Below are 24,525 nucleotides of genomic sequence, written 5' to 3' on the forward strand. Positions count from 1 at the left end.
GGAACACGCGGAATCAGCGCCGGCGAAACAGGTTTGCCCAATCTGTAAGAGCACATGCAAATCTGCCGACAAGTGTAAGCGTTTTGTTGAGCTATCCAGAGAATCACGCTGGGCAGCTATCAGGGAGTTTGGCCTGTGCAGAACCTGTCTACGGACGCACAAGGGAAACTGCAACGCCAAACCGTGCAGTAAAAATGGGTGTACCTACCGTCATCACGAGCTGCTGCACAACGATTCGAAGGAGAAGCTGGAGAATACTACAGTTGCAAACGCACCCGGAAAAGAAAGCAAGCCGCCTGTTCTATCTTGCTCGAATCCATCTGGATGCAACACTCATCAATCAGTCGCCAGCTCAGCGCTGTTTCGCTACCTCCCAGTCGTATTATACGGTAAAACGACCGTAGTTTGCACGCACGCCTTCTTGGATGAAGGCTCCGAGCTCACCCTGCTTGACCAAGAGTTGGCTGATCTGCTAGAGCTGGATGGTGCCGAACGGCCACTATGCCTACGGTGGACGGGAGGAACAGAACGCTGTGAACCAGATTCCCGAGCATACAATCTTCAAATCGCTGGAGCTAAGGAGAGAAACAAGCGGTTCGACATCAACGACGTACGAACGGTGAAGGAGCTCAAGTTACCTTCACAAACGTTGGATATGGCCAAATTTTCCCAGGAGTATCCACATCTCCGAGATCTGCCGATCGACTCCTACCGAGATGTACAACCACGTATACTGATCGGAATCAAGCACGCCCATCTTGGCCTCGTCTTGAAAAGTCGAGAGGGAGAATTCGGGCAGCCGATAGCAGTTAAGTCACGGCTGGGCTGGACCATTTGTGGAGGACAAGGTACTGATCGTGGAGCAAATCTTCACCACTACAGCTTTCACATATGTCCGTGTAACACCGAAGCAGACAAGAAACTACACCAAGCGATGGAAGACTACTTTTCTCTCGATAGCCTAGGAGTCATCGAACCGGACAAATTGCTGTTATCTGCCGAAGATGAACGGGCTCTCATGCTGCTACAGTCGCTAACGCACCGCCGGGAGGGACGATACGAATCTGGCTTGCTCTGGCGATATGACGATACCCGTCTACCGGATAGTCGATCCATGGCGCTGCAACGGTTCCAATGCCTAAAGAAGCGAATGCATAAAGAGCCAGAGCTGCAAACAACCTTGCAGGGACGAGTACATAGCCAAAGGCTACAATAGGCTGCTCAACGATGAGGAAGTAAATCAAAAATTACCGCGCCGATGGTATTTACCGGTTTTCCCCGTGACCAATCCGAACAAACCCGGAAAAGTGCGGATGGTGTGGGATGCCGCGGCATGCGCCTACGGCACATCGCTCAACTCGGCTCTGCTCGAAGGACCAGACCTACTTTGTTCCCTCCTCACAATTCTGCTCCAGTTCCGAGAACGTCGCATCGCGCTCACCGGTGATATACGTGAAATGTTTCACCAGGTGTTGATCCGTACCGAAGACCAATTCAGCCAGTGTTTCTACTGGGTGAACGAACGTGGAGAAACTGAGGTGTATGCCATGCAGGTGTATGCCATGTAGGTTTCGCATGCGACTATCCAGCAGCACATCAAGCAATCACGAAGTCCCACTACGTCGACGATATGCTGGTCAGCGTGGACACCGAAGAGCAGGCCATCCAGCTGGCTAAGGATGTTAGGCACGTCCACCAACAAGGCGGATTCGAGATTCGGAATTGGATCAGTAACTCAAGTATGGTGCCGGCAGCGTTGCAAGGTGTAGATACCGACGAGAAATGCCTCGACCTGTCTTCCGAATTGGCCACAGAGAAGGTTTTAGGCATGTGGTGGAACACGACCGACGACGTCTTCACCTACAACGTGGGATGGAACCGATACTTGGCTTACTTGGTTGAAAGTGCTACCACGCGTCGAACATGTGAAGATTCCCCGGTGCTACAACTCCGAGTACTTTACAAACGAAGCCGACGAAGTTCAACTGCATACGATGGTGGATGCTAGCGAGAACGGCACGGCCGCCGTTTGCTATCTCCGTTTTGTCCACGAGGGATCCGCTTCCTGCTCCATAGTCGCAGCCAAATGTCGAGTTGCTCCGCTCAAGTTCACGTCGATACCACGGGTGGAACTCGAAGCGGCTGTTGTTGGCGCCCGACTATCGCATACCGTCCAAAAGGCGCTAAGCTTCAAGATCCATCGGAAGCTGTACTGGTCAGATTCCAGAGACGTCCTATGCTGGATCAACTCGGACCACCGGCGTTACAGTATGTACGTGGGTTACAGGATTAGCGAAATACTAGAAACATCCGAAATGAACGAATGGCGATGGGTGCCGGGCAAACAAAATCCTGCCGATGACGCCACCAAGTGGAATACTCTACCAGAATTGACGCCCAAAGACAGGTGGTTTAAAGGTGCAGATTTTCTCTGGTGCCCTGAAGAGGACTGGCCGAAGCCGCCCAACCGCAAGGATTCGACCGACAATGAATTACGTCCGTCGCTTCTAGCACACCACGCTTCTTCGGAACCAGTGCTTCGCCTTGACGATTTCTCGTCATGGGAGAGACTACGCAGAGTAGTCGCATTCCTTCATCGATTCGCCGATAACTGTCGTCACAGATGTCGAGGAACTCCGAAGGCTACAGGTCCACTTGCGACGAAGGAGCTGCTGACGGCAGAGCATAGCCTGATTCGACTTTGTCAACTGGAATTCTACCCTGACGAGATAGCGACGCTGAAAAATCCACATCAATATTCAAATAGTACTACGAGTATACCGAAGTCCAGCTCACTATACCAGCTGACACCCTGGATGGACGGTAACGGAATTATGCGCATGCGAACCCGCATAGCTGCATGTCACTACGCCACAGATGACTCAAAGAATCCAATCATCCTTCCACAAAAACACCAAACCACTCGTCTTATCGTAGCACATTACCACTGTAAATATCATCACCTGAACCACGAAACGGTGATAAATGAGATCAGGCAGAAGTTTCGTATTCCACACTTGCGCGCATGTTACCAGCAAGTGCGCAAAGCCTGCCAAACATGCAAAAACAACCACGCAGCACCAATGCCGCCATTCATGGCGGACCTACCACCCGCACGCCTCGAGGCCTTCTCCCTACCATTCACCCACACCGGGATCGACTACTTCGGTCCAATCGAAGTCACCATTGGAAGAAGAGTAGAAAAGCGATGGGGGATGTTAGCCACATGTCTGACCGTCCGAGCAATCCACATAGAGGTTGTTCACTCTTTAAGCACGAGCTTCTGCATCATGGCTCTACGAAATTTCATGGCTCGTCGTGGCACCCCCCAAAAAATCTACAGCGACCGTGGCACAAACTTTGTGGGCGCCAACCGAGAGTTACTTCAGGTGCACGAAGTAATCAAGCAAGACGACTTCATGCAAGAGTTTAGCAATGCGAGAATCGAATGGGCCTTCAATCCTCCTCTCGCCCCTCATATGGGAGGTAGCTGGGAGCGGCTGATCCGTACCGTTAAGAACAACTTGGCGATGGATTGTCATTCGTCACGGCCATCCGACGAAATACTTCGAAACCTGCTGACTGAAGTCGAGAATATCGTGAACTCACGACCCCTCACCCACGTTCCAATAGATGAAGACTCGACTCCAGCCTTAACGCCGAACCACTTTTTACTTGGTTCATCCAACGGATCGAAGCCACTATCCAACCTCGATGAAAGTAGCGCAGCACTAAGGCAGAACTGGCTAACGTCACAGATACTTGCAAATCAATATTGGAAGCGTTGTGTGTCAGACTACTTGCCAGAGATAACCCGGAGATCCAAATGGTTTCAGCGACAAAAACCGATTACTGTTGGATATATTGTGATCATCGCAGACCCAAAGATGCCACGCAACTGTTGGCCGAAAGGCAAGATCATCGGTGTCAAAGTAAGCTCTGATGGTCAAGTTAGATCTGCAACAGTGAGGACAGCGAGCGGCGTCTACGATCGCCCTGCGACGAAGTTGGCAATTTTGGACGTCCGGTGCGACAAGAAGTAAGCCAAACTACAGTTCGTTTACCCGGGGGGACTGTTAGCCAATGCGAGGCTAGCGCACCCTACGATATTGCTATAATCGACCATCATATGACAACGATGAGTGCAGTGAGTACAGCGATCGAGTGAGTACTGATATCTATGATAAGAAGGTAAACAAGATCATAAACGTAACCGAAGATAGTGCATGTTTCACGATTTTGTATCTGATCAAAATTTAGATAATTACGGTAAACTAAGTGACATTATAAAGATAGTAGGTGAAGTTATTATACTCCTTGTGAAATTCCTATAACCGGTAAGCCAATAATTCATTAGAATTGATAGGGATTGCAATTGTAGAACGTTCCCATACAAATTAGGTTGCCGCCAGTCAAAGCAGAAAAACTTCATTCGATCGTCATCACTGACTCCTAGACCAGAAACGGTAAGGCTTCATATACATCTGCAAACATCCTTTGAATTAATATGCGAATCCATCAAATAGATCATACCAAGGCTATTAGGTCCTACCCGTAATCTTATGCTGGGAACGAAAACACAAAACGTAAGTGTGAATTAAAAATGTTATGTACATGTACATCCATATCCAATTCTCAGAAACCGCTACAGAATGCCAGGGGTTCTCATGAACCGGGCATACGTAGCAAGTTAATTGATTTGAAATAGAATAGTTTAGTTTAAGTAGTTGCTTCATTGTACTTGTACTAGCAAATTATGAATTCCATGTAACTTGAAATGTATTTTAATTGCCTCCGGTAGGAAAATTATATTCTCCCTTCAACTCGGATTACGTGTTCATTCATTTCCTGAGCGGAGAATAATAATTTCGGAACATCGGTCGGATCGAAGTCCAACACTAACGATTACTTTATTCTAAGGTGGCAGGTATGAGAACCCTATGACAAGAGTGACTCCGCCAAAAAGCGCCATGGCGCAGCATAGGAAAGTGCACTTTTTTTCACTTTTTCATTTCGAATTCCGCATCGTAGAGAAACAAACGATTACTTTTTGGAAAGAAAATATAATTTTCTTCCAAATGTGCTTAGATCCGGTAGGTACTTACGAACGATTTATGTTATTAATTTGAGGAGCCCTTGCTATGCCAGTGGGCGATCTTCCGGATATTTTGTTAGCTGGCCAATCCGGTGTCTGCCGACGTGGGCATCAAGAGTGAGGATAATGGAAGCCATTCATTACCAATGGAAAATAGCAACTACCAAGGCAAAATATTAGTTAATTTTAAAGATGGAAAATTGAATTTTTGATGTAAAAAAATAATTTTCTCCTCATCTCACCAAGCGCCTCTACAATTGGGGGTCATTCAAATTCTTCTATAGAGCTGCATTTTTTTTCCAGGCACAATAGAACGACGTTTGCCGGGACAGCTAGTTGGTAATAAGAGATTTTCTCCTCTTGCTTAAATAGGATGCTATTCTTTTGGGATAAACTGCTATAGTTATGAGACTGATGAAAAACAAAACATGGACTTGATAGGTACTGTTGGGGTGATCTTGGGAAGGACTGCTTTTGATGGCGTTTAAAAAATATTCGAAACATTATTTCAGCCTTTCGTGATTTCCGCCTTTTGATATTTTTAAAATTGTGAGTTTCAGCCTTTTGTAATTTTCACGCGTGCGGGTTTCAGCATTTTGTACGTAAATGATAAATATAACTACAGGGGATGGCCAAAATGTTTGGGATAGGCAACTTTTTTTTCTCTCACAAAAAAGTTCAACAAGCTATAACTTTAAATAGAGTGCATCAAAAAATCTCAAATTTTGACTGTTCGTCAACCTATTATGTGTGCATCATTGGTACAAATTTGGGCTCGATTGATTAATATTTCGCAAAGTTAGAACCGTTCGCGTAAAACACTATTTTTCAGACAACTCATTTTTGAGGTGTCATATCTCGGAAACCAGTGAACCGAATTGAATGAAATTTTGATCGGACACTAACAATATGTAAATGCTTCACAAACAATTAAAACATGGGTACTTTTTAAACGTTGAAAAAAGTTATCATGGATTGACACTTTTCCGATTTTTCTCGAAAAAATGTATTTTTTTACATCAATGTCAATAAATTCTAGTGTTGATATCCAAAGATTTTCCACTTCTGTTCTCAAGTTATCTCTAATCAGATATATTAGAGCCTATTTAGATTGAAGGAAGAACACATTCAGTAATTTTTGTGTTTATTATTATTATTATTATTATTTATTTACGACACTTTACCATAGTAGGCATTCGTGTCGGGAATTTTTGTGTGGTATTGCAAATTTGACTTATTTTACTCTATATGGGTAAAAATTTCAATCCGGTATAACTTAACTCGCCGTGAGAAAATATTACATTGTATGACGTCGTATTAAGTATCAATATATTGTTGATAATCGTTAAAAAATTCATTCAATGAATTAAATGCTTTGACTGTTTTCCTACTCTCCGCATCGACCAATGTGGCGCTAGCTTCTATGCGCGAAAGATCGCTAAAAGTAAATCGCAAAAATATTGTATGGCGAATAGCATCTAATGGCATATTTCTCGAAGTGAAACACATTATTCGAAAAAATATTTGGTAGCGGTTGTGCACAATGATGACCGGTTTGGTGCCTACCAAATATTTTTTCGGTAAAAGCTTTTCATTTCGAGAAATTCGAGTTTAGATGCTTTTCGCCATACAAAATTAAATGATATTACTCCTGTTGAGCAACATTGAACGCACTCTCTGTCGGTAATCCATTCGGTTCACTGGTTTCCGAGATATGACAGTTCAAAAACGAGTTGTCTAAATAATAGTGTTTTAGCCGAACGGTTCTAACTTCGCGAAAAAATAATCAATCGAGCCCAAATTTGTACCAATGATGCACATATAATAGGTTGACAAACAGTCAAAATTTGAGATTTTTTGATGCACTCTATGAAAAGTTACAGCATGTTGAATTTTTTTGTGGGAGAAAAAAAGTTGCCTATCCCAAACATTTTGGCCATCCCCTGTATATATTAGACTGGGTCAACAAAGTCGATTTTTTGGAACAAAGCTTTTTCGATTCCTTTTAGCGTCCAAAACAACGGTGCAAAATTTGGGAGTGATTGGTTGCTTCCCCGTATTCCGCATTGCGATTGAAATTTGTATGGAATTTAGTATGGGAAAACGTGCTTTTTGCATTTTTCTCATAAATTGAAATTTTTCGTCTAAAACAATTTAACTAATGACGTTAAATCACAGACAAACAGACGTAACACTTTGAACATTTTTCGATTCAAATCATAGTCACGGAAACATGTTCGCCCAATGCAAAAAGGACTATGTTTGGACGACCACCAACTAGGTGGCGGTAGTGAGCAAACGTCAAACTCGAACAAAAACTATGCAAGCGCCACGATTGGGCAGTTGGCCAACTATCAAATTTTGAAGAAGATCGTTAAATCGGTGTACGGTGGAAATTATCAGAGTGTTACGTCTGTTTGTCTGTGGTTAAATTATAGCCTAGGATATGCCAAAAAACTTTGCCGAAGACCGCAAAGTGATCCGACGCTTGTAAAAAAAAGTTAAATGTATATATATATATATATATATATATATATATATATATATATATATATATATATATATATATATATATATATATATATATATATATATATATATATATATATATATATATATATATATATATATATATATATGTAAAATAACTTTATTTAATTTCGATTTACACAAACGCGAAGATGCGTGCGCATCGGTCGGTAGCACTCATAAAACTGGTTTTTCTTTTCTTTTTGCCGGGGGGTGTACCAATCGTCCCACACGGCCACTCCTGACATCACTTCCGGCCCGGAAGTGATCACGGCTTCACGGAATCTCCAGATGTCGATGTCTTGTTCGGTCCCTCGCCATCCGGATCCAACTTTTGGACTTCGTATCGATCATTAGGCCAAACACCGACGATTTCGTAGGGTCCAAAATACTTCTGCTTCACCTTTTGACCAACACCGAATTGCGTCTTCGGTATGGCCACGACATCGCCGAGCTGATACTTCCTCGATGGCTTTCTCCGGAGGTTGTAGTACTTCTTATTCTCTGCTTGGATTTCCTGAATACTCTGATGAGCGGCTTCTCGTAGTTTACTGCGTGCTTGTACGAAGTCTTCCTGAAGTTCGTGCTGCAGTACCTCATGCAGAACTTCATCCTCCTTGGTCCTCATCTTCACGCCGGTCAGAAGTTTGAACGGCGTAGTCTGGATCGCACGCTGCCAGCTGTTGTTCAAACACTTCTGGACACTGGCAACATGACTGAACCATGCTTCGGGCTTTTCAATTGACAACTTCGTCAGCATCGGGATAATGATACGGTGGACTCGTTCCACCTGCCCATTGCCACGGGGAACTCCGGTGACAATTGTGTGTAGCTCAATATTTTCGTCAAAGCAGAACTTGGTGAAGACCTTCGACGTAGAGGCTGCACCGCGATCGCTGATAATCCGGCGGGGATTCCCGAAAATGTCGAAGATAATCCGAAGCTTCTTCAACGTTTCCTCGGCTCCTGTCGATTTCATCGGGAACAGCCAGGCAAACTTCGTGAATCCGTCGATAACCGTCAAGATGTAATTGTACGCCTTCCGTATCGATGGCATCGGTCCGATGTGATCAACGTGCAGCGCTTCTTCTCGCCGATGATACAAGGAACACACGTGGCGATACAGTTCTTGATCTTGTCCTCCAGCCCTGGGATGTAGTAGTCACCGTTGATTCGTTCTTTCGTCTTCTTTACTCCGAAATGGCCTTTCTCGTGAGCTGCTCGTATTATCACCGACTCCATCGCTTGGGGCACGTAGACTCGTTGGTTGTCGCCGTCACCTTCGTAAAGAACGCCGTTCCTGATACTGTACCCGTCGTAGTTGCCGTTTCGCTCTATTGCCGTCATAATCGCTTTGACTTTCTCATCGCTCCGCTGACCTTCAGAAATTTGCGCACTTACCGAAGCTGAGAGCACCAGAACGTTCGCTCTTGACAGTGCGTCGACGTGCGGCATCTTTTCTCCAGGACGATGCTCCACTTCGAAATCGAACTCGGCCAAATCCACAATCCAACGGGCTACACGACCATTCATCTTTTTCTTCGTCAGTGTGTCCTTGAACGCTCTGCAGTCGGTGACGACCTTGAACTTACAGCCCAGAAGGTAGCATCTGAACTTTTTGACTGATTCGACTACAGCCAAAGCTTCATGCTCGAACGAATGGTAATTCTGTTCGGCGCCACTGGTCAGTCGACTGAAATAATAACAAGGGTGGAACTTACCGTCGTCTTCCGCACGTTGCATCAAAATGCCTGCCAAAGCGTATTTGCTCGCATCCGTATGGACTTCGGTCTCGGCGCCTTGATGGAATATCCTCAAAACAGGGTAGCTTGCAAGGATTTCCTTGATGCGATTGAAAGCGGCAATCGCTTCGTCGTCAAAATAGAATTTGGAATCTTTCTTTAACATACCTGATAGTGGGCGGGCAACGTTGGCAAAAGAGGGTACAAACTATCGGAAGTAACTTGCCAGACCGTAGAACCGCTTGCCAGACCGTAGAACACACTTTGCCCAATTGAACCTTAAACCCGCCTTCTCGGCCACACTTAAAACTTTTCGCAACTTTTGCATCCCTTCTTCTTCATTATCCGTCGGGATGATAATGTCATCGATAAAAGCAATGATCGTTCCATCACTGATTAGGTCTTTCAGAGCAGTGTTTATAAAACGTCCGAAAGCATTCCCACTGGTACACAGACCGAATGGGGCACGTAGGAATTCGAACTGTCCGTCACTTGTCACAAACGATGTGTATTTTCGGCTTTCTTCGTCGACAGGTACGTGGAAGTAGGAATTCTCTAGATCCAAAGTAGTGAACACTCGCGCACCGGACAGCTTGTCAATCTGTTCTTCCACATTCGGCATGGGAAACTTGTCCCGAATCATTTTCTTGTTGATCTCACGGTAGTCAACGCACACCCGACGCGACCCATCTTTCTTCGGCACTCGCGTACTCGCTCTCGGATGGCTGGATGATACCGTTCGCCAACCACTCGTCGGTTTGCTTCTTGACGACGTCTCTCTCGAGAGGAGCCAACCGTCGCGGATTCACGCACACAACGTCATTGTCACACAGTTTGATTCTCAGCGTATTCGACGCCGTCACGGACGAAGCCGGCTCATAGCTCTTGATCAGATCCATCACTTCTTCACGGTACTGATATGGTACGACAATTTCGTTCTTCCCAACGTATTCTTCGATCCTGCGGATCCACTTTGCTTCACATTCCGGTTCAACTGCCGGGATCTTCCTGACTTGAACACCGTTCGGGGTGATGGAATAATCAACAACACGAAGAAAATCCATCCCGATCAGCATCTTCATATCGATCGCTTGCTGCGGCACAACGTAAACAAGGATCTCGTACACTTCATTTTCGATCGAAATGTTTAGCACTGATTCCCCACACACAGCCTTCACATCGCCTCCGTAACCGCGCACTTTCATGTCCGATTCTTTCATCTGGGCGCCATTCTTCACCAACTCCAACCAGAAATCATTTTGGACAAGAGAAATCTCGCTTCCCGTGTCAACGGTCGCACTGACATCGTGTTCGCCAATTTTCATCAACACAGAAGGATTGCCACTCGTAGCATTTTTCATCGTGTTCACTTTCGAAGCACTCTTCTTACCGCCGTCGTGCTGTTTTGCTTTTTCGCCCGACTTTGTGCAGTCCCGCGACAAATGTCCGAACGAATTGCAATTAAAGCACTTTGGCCCATCACTCTTCTGTGGGCAATCACCCGCGACGTGAGCACTATCACCACAATTGAAGCAGTACTTCTTCGAACCAAGTTTTGCCGACGACTTTTTGCACTCCTTTTCACGCTGGTCCTTTTTCTTCTGGCCTTCGTGTGGCTTCGGCTTTGCGCCACTCTTCTTCTGCACCTTCTCAAAATTAAGCAGCTTCTCCTTCAGCTGACGGATAGTTTGCGCCTCGTACAACAGCGATCGGTGGAATTCATCGTCGGTTATGCCGTCGACGACGTACTCGCAAATGCTCGGCTCGTCGAGATCGATGGAGAGAGCAATGCGTTGCATCTCGTAAATATAGTCACGGATAGCTTCGTTTGGCTTTCTCTTCCGCGCTGCTAGCTGGCGGTGGACGTCACTCGCACGGATGAAAGGGGCAAACTCTTTGATGAGGGCACTCTTCAGTTTGGCAAACGATGTGAGATCTCGTTGCGCAAACATGAATCGACGGGCTGTGCCAGTCATCTTCTTCCTGCACATGATGAGCTTCTGTTCGTCGTTCCACAAAGCTGTGCGGGACATCGCTTCGAACTGCGACATTCACAGTTTCACGTCCTGTCCATCTTCGGCGCCGAACGTGTCGATGCTGTCCTCTACGTCTCTGAACGAGTACGGCTGGCGCCGTTCAGTCGTAACACGATCACGGTCTTTCGGAGTGGACATGCGTCGGTCTCTCGTCAGCGCCGTGAGAAACTTGCTGGAGCTCTCACTAACACAACTGTGTCCGCCGTCGGAGCTGCCGTCATGGCATCATCATTGTCGTCATCCTCGTCTTCGGTGGCATCGTCGATGCCGCCGTCGTTGCGGTGAACGCCGCCGTCTGCACTGTTGCCGTCATTTTCGTAGTCGTCGCCTTCGTCGTTTCGGCCACCAATACCACCATCGTCATGTGGCCCGTCGTTGCCACCGTCGTTGTGTTGCACGCCGTCTCGTGCCTCGCCGTCGGCACGAACACGACCGTCGTTTGCAACCAGCGTCATATCGTGGTATGCTACTCGTTGGGCTATCTCTTTCTTACATCCTTCGCGAGACAGGCCACGCTTCTCGCACTCTCGCTCGAGTCCAGCTTTGGTGAAAACTTTGCACAATTCGTCCACTTGTTCCGCCATCTTGTCTTCACTCCGCGTTTTCACCAAATCAAACTAAAACCGTACTTTTTCGCGAATTTCGCGCGTCGACCGGACAATTTCTCTTTTAACTCCATCCCGGACGAGCCCCCATGTTTAAAAGAGGGAAAGGAGTGGTTGAGAAAAACGTAAAATAACTTTTTTTAATTTCGATTTACACAAACGCGAAGATGCGTGCGCATCGGTCGGTAGCACTCATAAAACTGGTTTTTCTTTTCTTTTTGCCGGGGAATTTAATTTTGTTCCGCTAGATTGCGATTCTGGCCCTTAGTGCACTGGACCCCTTTCGCAGTTAGTATAAGTGCGGGATCGTGAATAAAACTGCGATTTTGCATCGAATCGTGTCGGTGTCTTCTGCGTACTTATGCATTACAAAGTGCTGAATAAATGCGCAGAAGACACCGAAACGATTTGATGCAAAATCGCAGTTTTATTCACGATCCCGCACTTATACAAACTGCGAAAGGGGTCCAGTTGGGTGGGAACTGCGCAATATGCACTAATCCAAATTGAGTTGCGACATTTCTAAGTAGGTTTAAAATGAATTTTCGTACCGCCGCACAATGGTCCAATTTTGACAAAAGCTGATAGAAACTCAATTTTTGAACATCTCTTAAATGGATTCCAGTATATCGATCATTCATCTACAATATCAGAAGCGTTGACTATCTTTTAAATAAATTGGAAATAATGATTTTGTATCTTTTTACAGCGCTAAATAGCTGCTGATAGTAAAATTGCTGATTTTAATTATAAAAGTCTAATAATATAAGTAATTCAATGACTTCCAGAAGTTTATTCGTAAGTTTTCGTCTATATTAGGCACCAGCAATAGGCTAATCCAGATGACCCCCAATTGGCTTTTCTTCTGCCGCATCTGGTGGCAGGAATGAGAAACCTACGAAAAACGTGACTCCGCCAAAAAGTGCCATGGCGCAGCATAGGCAAAGTGCACTTTTTCGTATCAAATTCCGCATCGTAAAGAAACAAACGAGCACTTTTTGGAAAGAAAATTTTATTCTCTTTCAGATGCGCATAGATCCGGTAGGTACTTTCGAACAATTTGTGTGATTAATTTGAGGAGCTCTTGCTATGCCTCCGGCGGGCGATCTTCCGGATTTTTTGTTAGCTGGCCAATCCGGTGTCTGTCGGTATGGGCATCGAGAATGATGATATTAGAAGCCATTGCAAATGGAAAATAGCAACTTCTAGAGCAAAAATGAGTAAAATTTGACGACAAAAAATTGATTTTTTTATGTAAACAAACGATTTTCTGTTTATATCACCAAGCGCCTCTACCATTGGGGGTCATCCGAATTAGCCTATAGAAAAAGGCTTCAAAATTAGCATCACATATACGAGAAATTCTTATACTTCGGTCACAGACAAACAGACGTAACACTTGCAAAATTTCTATCGACCACGCTTTTAACGATCATTTGAAATTTTCATAGTTGTGGCTTTCACAACCAGAGGCGCGCGCATCGTTTTTCCACAGACAAACAGACGTAACACCTTCAACGGTTTTCATGGAAATCCATTGCCCAGTTCACACTACCATCACCTGGTGGAAAAGTTGCACGAATCACTGTGTTGTGCAATATCGTTAACAGAAGGCGCTAGTGTGAAACATCAAACACATAGAAAAACGATGCGCGCGCCTCTGGTTGTGAAAGCCACAACTATGAAAATTTAAAATGATCGTTAAAAGCGTGGTCGATGGAAATTTTGCAAGTGTTACGTCTGTTTGTCTGTGGTTTTTCTATGCGTTTGACGTTTCACACTAGCGCCTTCTGTTGACGATATTGCACAACACAGTGATTCGTGCAACTTTTCCACCAGGTGATGGTAGTGTGAACTGGGCGATGGATTTCCATGAAAATCGTTCAAGGTGTTACGTCTGTTTGTCTGTGCTTCAGTGTTTTACAAATCGCTCCCAGCTGCTCCCCGTGCAGATATTCGGATCAAACACTCGTTTAAGTATGCAGAATTGATTAAGAAGAATTGCAGCTGCCAAGAGCTGCCAAAGCATTAGCGCCATAACGATATGTGTATATCCAAATTGTATGAAAAACAACAATTTTGTTCGAAATTCGTTCGAAGAAATCGACAAATAATGAAAATATATTAATATGAATTTGAGAGCTCAATAATGTTTCAGTAAAAGGCTAAAACTAGCAGACTTCTTATGATTTGGCAATTTTTGCCACGTATTTCCAAATCTGGACCACTGTGCGCCGGTCACTTTAGTTTTCAACCAAAAGCATAATATAGAACTTACAATATAAGTTTATTTTTATCAACTAATAGTTTTTTCTTATTCCATATAGTTGGTTTTATAACAATTCGCATCTGTTTGTTTTAATGTAAAGTGCTTTTTATTATTAAGGGGACAAATTAATAAAAGTCAGAGTACCGAGTAACGCTAGAAATAAGACCAGATTTCTCCAGATTTTTTTTATTACTGACTAGCTGTCCCGGCAAACGTCGTTCTGCCTGCCTAGGGGTAGGCGGGGCATAATGAGCAGCTTAAGCATTTTGCCACCAAATCCAGTAAATCAAGTGCAACCAATGTGTAATTTTAACGTTCAATCCTCATTTGAACCTTAACTGATAAAAGCTAATCGTTAAAATTCCGCAGAAAGTTATGAATGTTGAAAAAAATTATGTTTTCGAAAACGTATAAAATCGCTAGTTGCGTTTTGGGGGTGGGGCATAATGAGCACCCTAGGTGGGGCAGGATGATCAATACCAGTTTTGTACACAATCAAACGCTAATTGACTATACTTGTCAATGGTAAAGCATACCGGCAACAACCAATTAGAATTTGAGGGGATTATGTGGTTTAATTTGTAGGGAACTGTATGGTTCCAAGGAGTCTTCTATTGAGCAATTTTTAAACGGTGATAATATACAGATACTGAAATTTTCAAGCTAATAAATTGAAAGTTACAGACAAAACCTTACTATATGCATCAAAAGAAACTTTGAACGGACTACAAATTAAGTACCTTATCAAGAAAAAAATTTTAAATTTATACGTTCAATATGTAGTCCGTCCAAAGTCTAACGCCGTACATCAAACCGTTTTTAATTAGATTTTGTTTTAGATTTTATAGAGGCATTTTAAAATCTTTCCCTGTGTTGTAGGGATAGGATTTTTTCAAAACACCATCGTGCTTCTTCTTCTTCTTCTTCATGCAACAACAAATCACCAATCGTTTCTCGGTGTCTTACGCTCCCTTCTACTTTTTATGTCGTGCAACACTGCTGCGTATGTCGTACTCAGTCTGTCTATGTCGGTTCGTTTATTATAACTGTGTTGTCGGTGTTCGTGATGTGACACATTTCTAAAAACGAAAGTGTGGATTATTTGTAGCTATGGTCAATAAATTGTGTGTGTTCTAAATCGAATCGGTGATCTTGTTCTATACAATGTTGTATTAGAGCTATGGTCAAAACGTCGGGCAAATAAAGAACGTCGTTTGTTCAATAAACGACTGCGTAGCCAAACATCAGTTAGAATAATCTTTAAAAGTTGAACCTATTCCTAAAGTTTACGTTATTTCTTATTGCAATTAAGAATCATTTAATAAGAGACATTTGCAACTCTATCAGATTCATCAGGTTGCTGAAAAACCCTCAGAGAGTTCAGTGCACTGCAACTTATCTTGCAAGAAAAAAATACATTGCTCTTATTAAAATTTTATATTAATTCTTTCTTAATTATGTACTTTAAGGTTACTGGTTTTCTGCTGAGTTTCAAGCTAATTTTTTAGTATAAGTTCATTTCAACACCATATCCGTGGAATCCGCGCCGTTGATTAGTAAAAACGCGCGAAACGCATAAACCGTGAAAAACGTAAAATCCGCGTCAGCTGGCCACGGCCTGTTTCCCTAGATTGGCACAGGACAGGGTCCAGTTGATGAAGATGCTTTATTCGGCGTATACTCTACGGAACGAATTGTAACCCATCATAGAATCAAATTATGAATTTACTGGTATAATCTTAGAACAGTCGCGTAATTGCCAATTTCCACTTTAAATCAAGCATAAGTTTGCATTGATTGCCTTAAATACGGCAATATATCTGCATGCAATAAGACTTCAGTACCGTGGTTACTTGCTTATAGGGTGCCTGTACTAGTTATCGCACTACCTAAGGAAAACTGTTCCTTCTAAAATAAGAAGAAGACCGAAGACTTGTCGATATGTCAAATGATTGATTAATTTTCATACTTTACAGGAATAATATATGTAGAAACGGAGCCAAAGCTACTTTTAGTAGGGAATCGCGCCACTTGGGCGGTGGCTTCTATATTCGTCTGTTTTCCACTATAACTCAGTCAAATTTGAACCAATTGACACAACTTTTGGAATGTGGTGAGATAGGTATAGTATCTACCCGTGTACAACATTTCAAGTCAATTGGTTTAAAATTGACTGAGTTCTAGTGGAAAACAGACGAATATAGAAGCCACCGCCCAAGTGGCGCGATACCCTATTTATTTCGGCGTGTGCAAATGATAGGAACCCTGTACCAGTTATGGACACATTTTTTTTAATTTCAGTTCCACTTCGCGCTATTTACATGCATTCCTCATGGGATTAGCCATAACCTTGTCTATAACTGCACTATGGCGAAATAAGGTGCAAGAAACCGAAATTTTAGGGAAAATGATTTATTTCTATCATAATTTTAGTCGAGCGCTGAGTGCAATCATCTTTTGTGAACAAGATCTTTTGTTCACATTTTTTATCTTGTTGATTTGTATCGTCAAATGTTGAAAATGAATGGCGAATTTGAGATACCGTCAAGGCGCCATTCACCGTGGGGGCTCCATTCACCGTGTGCCTTCGAATATTTTTTTCATTATTTCCATATTATGAAAGAATGATATGACAATTTCCCTTCAATTTCACCAATACACCACTAATCTATTGTTACCATGTCAAAACGCTCATTAGAAACATTTAAAAGTATCATTTTGACACTAAAATGTGTTTACATGAAGCGGGTTTCTGCTCGTTCACTGTATTCATAGTGAAAAAACGAAAACTGCGCTAAGATGATTTAAGCGATAAACTAAATGTAGTAACGTTTTTATTCCACCAAGAAGCAATTAAATTCGCATATCAGGTATGTATTTTTACATTACCGAAGTGAGCTTAACAAGAAAGTACGATTACTCGTACTTTTTAATTGAAACAAAAAGGCACGGTAAATGGGTACCCTAAAAATCAATGGTCTCCTTTCACCGTGCCCCATATTGTCCCATATATCTAGAAAAAAATCGAAAATTTGAACATTCGTTTTTCTAATAAAATCTTGCAAGTTATTACTTGAAATAAATTTAAACGAAGAAAATTCCCTTGGCTGGGTTGTTTTGATCATTTTTAAACAAAGTAGAATAAAATTTCTCATACACGGTGAATGGGTCCCTACTACCACGGTGAATGGTGACCTACCACGGAATTAGGCGATCCTACTACCCTTTACTAATTGTACTATATCACCAAATTTTGTGAAAATTTTTCTACTTCTGTGGATATTGCTTTAATTTTAACCTATAATGAAGGCAATTAAAAGCGGCACCAACAATGTTTATAAGACTGGTTTCAAATGACAGCCCTTATTTGCCCCGAATCCTCTTAGATCCACGGTGAATGGTGCCTTGACGGTACTATAGCCATAACTGGTACACTGAGCCTACCGACGAATTTAGTCGGTGCTGAGCCTACCTAAAATACTAAAAGATACACACTTGCATCATTCAGTATCTGGATCTACCCAGCAAAACGTAATTAGTATTTTACTTCATTATTAGAATCATTTTTTGTACGCATAACAATTAAAATAAGCAAATAAAACAAAAGCATACAAAAATCTGAAATACAGCTATATTAAACGATTGCATGGCAGCAATATTCCTTAACTAATCCCACATCTTGGCTATCTCTACAATACAAGAAATGAATGCGTGCTGCAAATGCGAACGCATTCAAATACAATCAAGTTCAAATCTTCTAGTTGTAGCACACACTCGCAAAAAATCGAATATGTTTTGTTAAATCCTTGGTATTGCTATCTGTGTACAATTTTTAGCTCATTCATGAAATTGGTACGAAAATGTATATAGGCCTACGTAATGGTGCCTTTGTGAGAAAAACAACGCAGCATCCCATTCCTTGCTCTCTCGCAATCATTCATTGAAAAGTGCATTACCTAGAGGAAGAAAAGAGACAGCGTGAAGTATATGGCGCGTTTTCCCTTGGCCTGAGAAAATTTTGCAAAAGGCACTACCCTGGCGAAGGAGCGGCCCGAAATGGGTCGCAAATTACAAATTATCAAAATATGTAAATCTGATCAGCGCTCAGCAGAAAATTGGAAATAATCATGGGATGCACATATTTCTTCATATCTCCACAGATGCACTTTTGGGCGGGTCAATCAGCCCTGCTGTATATCCTCTCCATTCGTAGATATCATTACATTATATCTCCCGTATTATTAATGGCCAACAGAACACACGATTTCGATTCAATTATCCTTTTATGAACGATTCACAAAAACACGAACAGGTGCATTTTCTGATCAACGGTATCATCAATAGTTAACTAACACCGCACTAATGGAGGGTTCAATTAATTTTGAATGATCAACGTGAAGCAATGGACACTGCTGTTAACTACCTCCGAGGCGCACATCGAATGCTGTGTGGCCCTTTTGTTCACTCTTCAGTATCCTTGTGCTTTCCCGACGAATGAGAAGTATAAACTGGATACGCGAGAAAACACGCGAGAGAGTTGAGGTATACTATGAAGCTCCGTAGAGCGTGCACAGTGTGTTAAAGAGTGGTTTATTCTTCAAGTAAAAGTATAGAAGGCGTATTACATATTTGATACCGAGAAATCCATATATTCATAGATTCACAGCCCTCCCGAAATTAAAAATTCATGTTGTATACTGTGCGTGATGTATGACTTCTGATAGGATAAATCAGTAACAAATTTTGAAAACGACGTTTAATCAATGCTACACCATTGATTATACGCCGTTTTCAAAATTTGTTACTGAAATGATGTATTTTGGACAGGTTTGAAATTTAGCTAGTTTTAACTATAGATAGTACAGTTCTGGCGTTCGATTTGAATAGGTCGTATGAACATAGGAATTACAGCAGGCATTCGACCTATTCTAATCCAACGCCAGAGCCATTCTATCACGGAGACAAATTTCGTTCGTTCGAAATAAAAATATCCATGTTTATTCGGTAAACTGATAAAATGTTTAAAACTCAAAATTTTATTTTTAAAACTAACTCAATTACACATTTATTTCGACAATATCCTTTGAGGAATCCCCCGTTCCGCCGTCGAGAACATAAACAAAACTCACAAGTTCCAGCTGCAACATCAAACAAGATTTCCTCCTGCAAAAAAGGCAAGGTTCACCGAAAGTCTCCACGAAATCCCGTTGTTTTCGGGAACGTATGTTATCTAATAGTTGTGGAGCCTCGTAGCCATGCGGTTAGGGTAACAAAGCTTATAATCGCACCATGCTATGAGGTGAGGGTTCGATTCCCGCTTCGGGCGTTGAAACTTTTCGTGAGAATAGTTTCTTCCCCGTTTCCACTGGTGCATGCTCCGTTGTCCGTTGTCTAATGTTAAGTTTAAAACAGTCTGTACAGCCGAAAGCTGAAGACGTTGTCCATGTCTTTTTTAAACATGATGCTGGCGTTGAAAGTACAACCGGGAGGTGGGATTTTCCTGCGATGGCATCACCAAACAAGATTTCCTCTTGCAAAAAAGGCAAGTTTCACCAAAAATTTCCACGAAATCCCATTGATTTCGGGAGCGTATGTTATCTACATGATGTTGGGTTTTCCTAGAGAAGGAAATGATTTTGTAAATTTAATTGGAAAACAAATATTTCCGTAGGGCCGACCTGCTACAAAAAAAAACAATAATTTTTACATTTGTTTCTAACATAACCTGTCAGAAGATACATGTTTGTTTCAAAAATGGATTGAATTTGCTTCAAATGTGACGTTCGATTTGCTCCAAACAGTTTTATTTTTGTTGACAGAACAAATTGACAATTTATTTGAGTTTACCTGAAATATTTTTGATTTTACCATGCTTTTTTCTGCGTGTACTATCTATTGATTGATGCAACAAGCGAAAAGAATAACATCCTAGAGGTGTGCCGTTTAGAGGTGTGCGCCGCCGCGCCGCGCCGCGCCGATGAGAAATCGGTGTGAATCGGCGTGAGGCTCCCCAAGTCAACAAGAATCAAATCTATATATATATAAAAATGCAGTGGCATACGTGGGACCGCGCATAACTTGCGAACGGAAGGTCCGATTTTGATCGTCTTAGTTTTGTTTAGTATCAGTGCCGGATTTGGGCATCGGGGGGCCCGGGGCAAACCCTATAAAATGGGCCCCCAAAAGCAAAATTTTGAAGATTTTTCAACTTCTTGTTTTCAATGTTGTGTATTCGTATTTTTATATTTTTATTTTTTTTTTGCAATTCAGGAAAAAACTAAGACAACTATTTTGCTCATTCAAGTTATTATTTTATAATTTATTTTGAATTATTATCAATGATATAGTATTATTGTAGGATCGGGCCGAATATTTCTTACTACCGATGTCCTATAAAAAGTGTACTTTAAACACTGCAGTTCTCAAAAATGACGACATATTATTTAAATGAAGGAAAAAATAGGAACATTTATTTTAATATTTTTGCTAAAACATCAAGATACTGCATTCAATTTTACAGCGTAAATGTCATCTTATTCAGATAGGTATTACATATATTTTAAACATTCATTCGAATTCATACAATTTATGAAAATTCTAGAACTGAGCGTTAATTATAACACCTAGCAATGTGGAGAAATTTTCATTAGGATTGCAATATTCTACGAGTACGAGATTCAGATTGAACAAAGTTAGTACGCCAGAGAGCAGCTTTGACAATGAATTCTAAAAAAAACAAAATGACAGTGAAACAGATTTGTAAAACCACTTTTCTGAGATGTTTCTGGAAACTAGATTTTCAAAACTAACCCGAATTTTCCAGGAAAATTTCCAGAAATCATTATCTTCTATTTTCCTTGATAACATCTGTCCTCAATGAACTTTTGCAGATGAATATTAAGTAGTTTGTTTTCAGAATATGATCGTATAATCAACAGACTGATGTACAAGTATTGTTTACGTTACTCCGAAAAACTTAACCTTTTAACGCAATTAGTTTAGTGTTTAGAGACACTTTTGTGCAGTAATTTTAACATAAATAAGTTTTTTTCTGATCTCAATAAATTGTTGAATACTGTGAAATCTCTCTAGAGCTGAATTTGCTTCAATCAAGCAGCTTTAAAATAGAGCTTGCTGACGTTTATTCACCTTTCTCTTTCAAACATGCAGGCGGAATAGGATTTGTTGTCATTAGGAAAGGTTTCTCGATGAAAACAAATCCTATCCCGCCTGCATGCTTGAAAGAGAGATGCGAATAAACGTCAGCAAGCTCTATAGTAATTCTGGGAAATACACACATATTCTAAACAATTGAATTGTTAAGCAATTAAAATATTGTTCTTCAGTTTAATCGAAAGATCAAAATTTCATTGCTTCAAAACATAAATTGACAAAACAGTTTTATGACTTTAGAATTGCAGCACATACAAAAAAATGCAAATAGTTCCAATGCTTCAAAATTATGGATTTCGATTTCAGATTATAAACAATCTGGAAGGGTATCCAATTATAACAACTCTAGGACTTACAATAAATATGATCGTCTTTGATGTGCATTTTTATGGGTTTGTTGAACAAAATATATAGTGCTTATGGATTCTTGGGAGGCCCCCCTAATCGGGGGGCCCGGGGCACTTGCCCCCTTCCCCCCCCCCCCCTAAATCCGGGCCTGGTAATCCTACATTATAGAGATCTGCGGAGGCGGCCATTGTAAGCCAATCGTGCAGAAAGAACTGTCAAAGTGTGAGCCAAATGAACAGGCTGATCGTTTGTAAGAAGGCGTCGATTGAACGGTATTGCAATCCGAACTAAATAAATTAAAATTATTTATTTTTAATATCGAGAAATTGACGGTACATATATAAAAAGATAGAATTTAATTAATTCTGCTTTCAAAAGCTCAAGCTTATGACGAAACTTTTGTTGCTGCACTTCTCGAAAAAACTTTCATTGCTGCTTCTTGCTTCATTTCTGCCGATATGTTTAGCTTAACACTTTGCAATAAATTTCAGATTTCATCGATTGCTCCGCTATTTTTTTCAAAATTAAAAAAAAAATCTACCATAATTAGAAAATGTAAACAAAACAACTTGAACCACTACGAAGTCACGCACAAAGTTTGAACATCTAGCTTTGCAGCAAGTGTTGGCAGCTGATGTAAACAAAATGAACAGCGTTGCCAAATCGACATATGTAACTTCCGCTTATCTCTATGTAGAGGATTTCTAGTTTTGTTCTGTTAGTTTTCACCCAAGGAAGGTTTATGAGGCAAAAAATGGAGAGTTGTTGAAAACTGATTTTCCATACATTTTAACCGGGGACTTAGGCAAGAAACTTGAAACGTCAAAAAACGCAGTAGGCAAGACAAAGTTTGCCGGGTACAGCTAGTATACTATATTTTTAAACGGAGATTAGTAAAGGGGTGTTATACCCGAATAAAAATTTACATTAGCCTGACATTATATTTCAATGTATACATCAACATCAAGATTTGATGTACTTCCAAGTGTACTTCTGATGTTGAACATTAGAAAACATTACGATTCAGATGTGTTTATGCAAGGTAACATAATGTATACATCAGGAAATCAAACGTTTTTTAGATGTCAAGGATATAATCCGAAACATCAAAACCTGACGTTGTCAAATGTTTTTTGCTGTGCAAAAAAAACATGAAATTCAAACGTTTTTCTTATGTATGTTGATGTAAAAAACATTGAATTTAGACGTTGTCCTGATGTATGTTGATGTAAAATACATGAGATTCAGATGTTTAGTGATGTATGTTGACGTTAGATTGTTAGATTGTTAGAAATAAGAATCAAAAAAGAAGTGCTGAAATAGGAGTGATACATGGAATCACCTTAAGCCGTATAATATTCTTGACATTATCAAGATAATTATACGTTTAAACTGATGAAATTTTTGCACTTGGGCCAGCGCTATCGCTAGAAATGCAATTTAATCATTTTGGAGTGGTCCCACTTTAGCTCCAAAATGAGTGAATTTTCTGACCGTGCATAAATGGGGCACCCCCCGCATTTTCCATTCTCCTTGCTACGACTATATTCGATATTTTTATGCAAGGCAAATGTTGGCGGTTTTCAATGGTGAAAGAAAAAGAAAATATGGATTAACAGCAGAGATAGGAGCATTTGAAATACCAATAGTGTAACGCTGTTTTTAAGGAGGTTCCCTTCTTTGCAAAGCCCCTTTTTGTCGTTTTTCCTCGCTACGACTATGTATAAAAAAATATTTTATGCAATTCAGTATCATAATTTATATTTTATCTAACTCATTTTAATATCATAATGGCCAATTTTTCCGAACTGGTTCATTATGCAACTGAAATGAGTTGCATAATAAAAAATGAGTTGCATTATGAACATTATGAAACTCAAATGAGTTGCATTATGAAAAAATCATTGCATAACATTTTGTATGGAACTCGTTGCAAAACTCATTTTTTTCAGCACTCGGCAAGCCTCGTTGGATAAATGTACGACTCGTGCTGAAAAAAACAACTTTTTGAAACTCGTTACATAAATAACTATTAAAAGCTGCGGCCCCAATTAAAGGCTATCAGCAAAATAAAAAAAAATACATTTGGATAAAAAATGAAGGTTTTTCTAAAAAAAAGTTGTTTTGTAGGCATCGTCTTCTTAGGCTACTTTTTTAGCACCGATGCCTAAAAGTTAGTATTGTCGATCCGGTTGGAATCAAGACCGACATCAAAGAATAAGAATATCAAGAATGCCCACTCCGCTGATGCTCGGGGGGGCACTATCGCAGCGCTATCTGCGGATGAAAGTTCAACTTTCATGCGGTAGTGTGCGTTACTGAACTCGCAAAACTTTGGCGGGTTTTAGCGACTTTTTCGGGCTTTTTTCAACTTTTTTTGAGGTTTTTTGGGTTGGCAAAACTAGTGTCGCTCCCCCTGACGTTTACATAGAAAAAGACAAGAGAGGGCATTCTTTTTATTATTATTCTTTGCTGACATTCAATCAAAAATTGCCATTTTCTTGGTCCCCAAGTGTCGCAGCTGTTTCGCATCTAGTGCGCTGTGTTGCTGACAACAACGGGAAGGATGCGCACTACCTTTGACATGATTTAAAAACGTCGCGAGTTGGGTCGCGTCGCGACTTGATTGTGCGAAATCCGGTTTGGTGGCGGCCCGACAATACTTAAATATGTTCCGCACGCGACAACCCAAAAGTTGTAATAACTAACAGGCTGCCGCTTTTTAAAT

General features: G+C 41.3%; 1 protein-coding gene across 7 annotated transcripts in view; it reads right to left on the reverse strand.

The window, feature by feature from the left end:
• LOC109407033 (plasma membrane ascorbate-dependent reductase CYBRD1) overlaps positions 1-24,525 on the reverse strand; it is a 188,007-nt gene that overhangs the window by 163,255 nt on the left and 227 nt on the right. Inside the window, exon 1 of one of the 7 annotated variants that reach the window (XM_029873167.2) lies at positions 18,700-18,778. The exons of 1 other annotated variant lie outside the window; for it this stretch is intronic. The gene's annotated coding sequence lies outside the window, so the exon portion shown is untranslated. Of the gene's footprint in view, positions 1-18,232; positions 18,372-18,499; positions 18,779-24,525 lie in introns of those variants that run through there. 5 more of the 7 variants (XM_029873168.2, XM_062851891.1, XM_029873165.2 and 2 more) reach the window with 5 other exon arrangements.

This window comes from Aedes albopictus, chromosome 2, assembly GCF_035046485.1.
Source record: "Aedes albopictus strain Foshan chromosome 2, AalbF5, whole genome shotgun sequence".
NCBI lineage: Eukaryota > Metazoa > Arthropoda > Insecta > Diptera > Culicidae > Aedes > Aedes albopictus.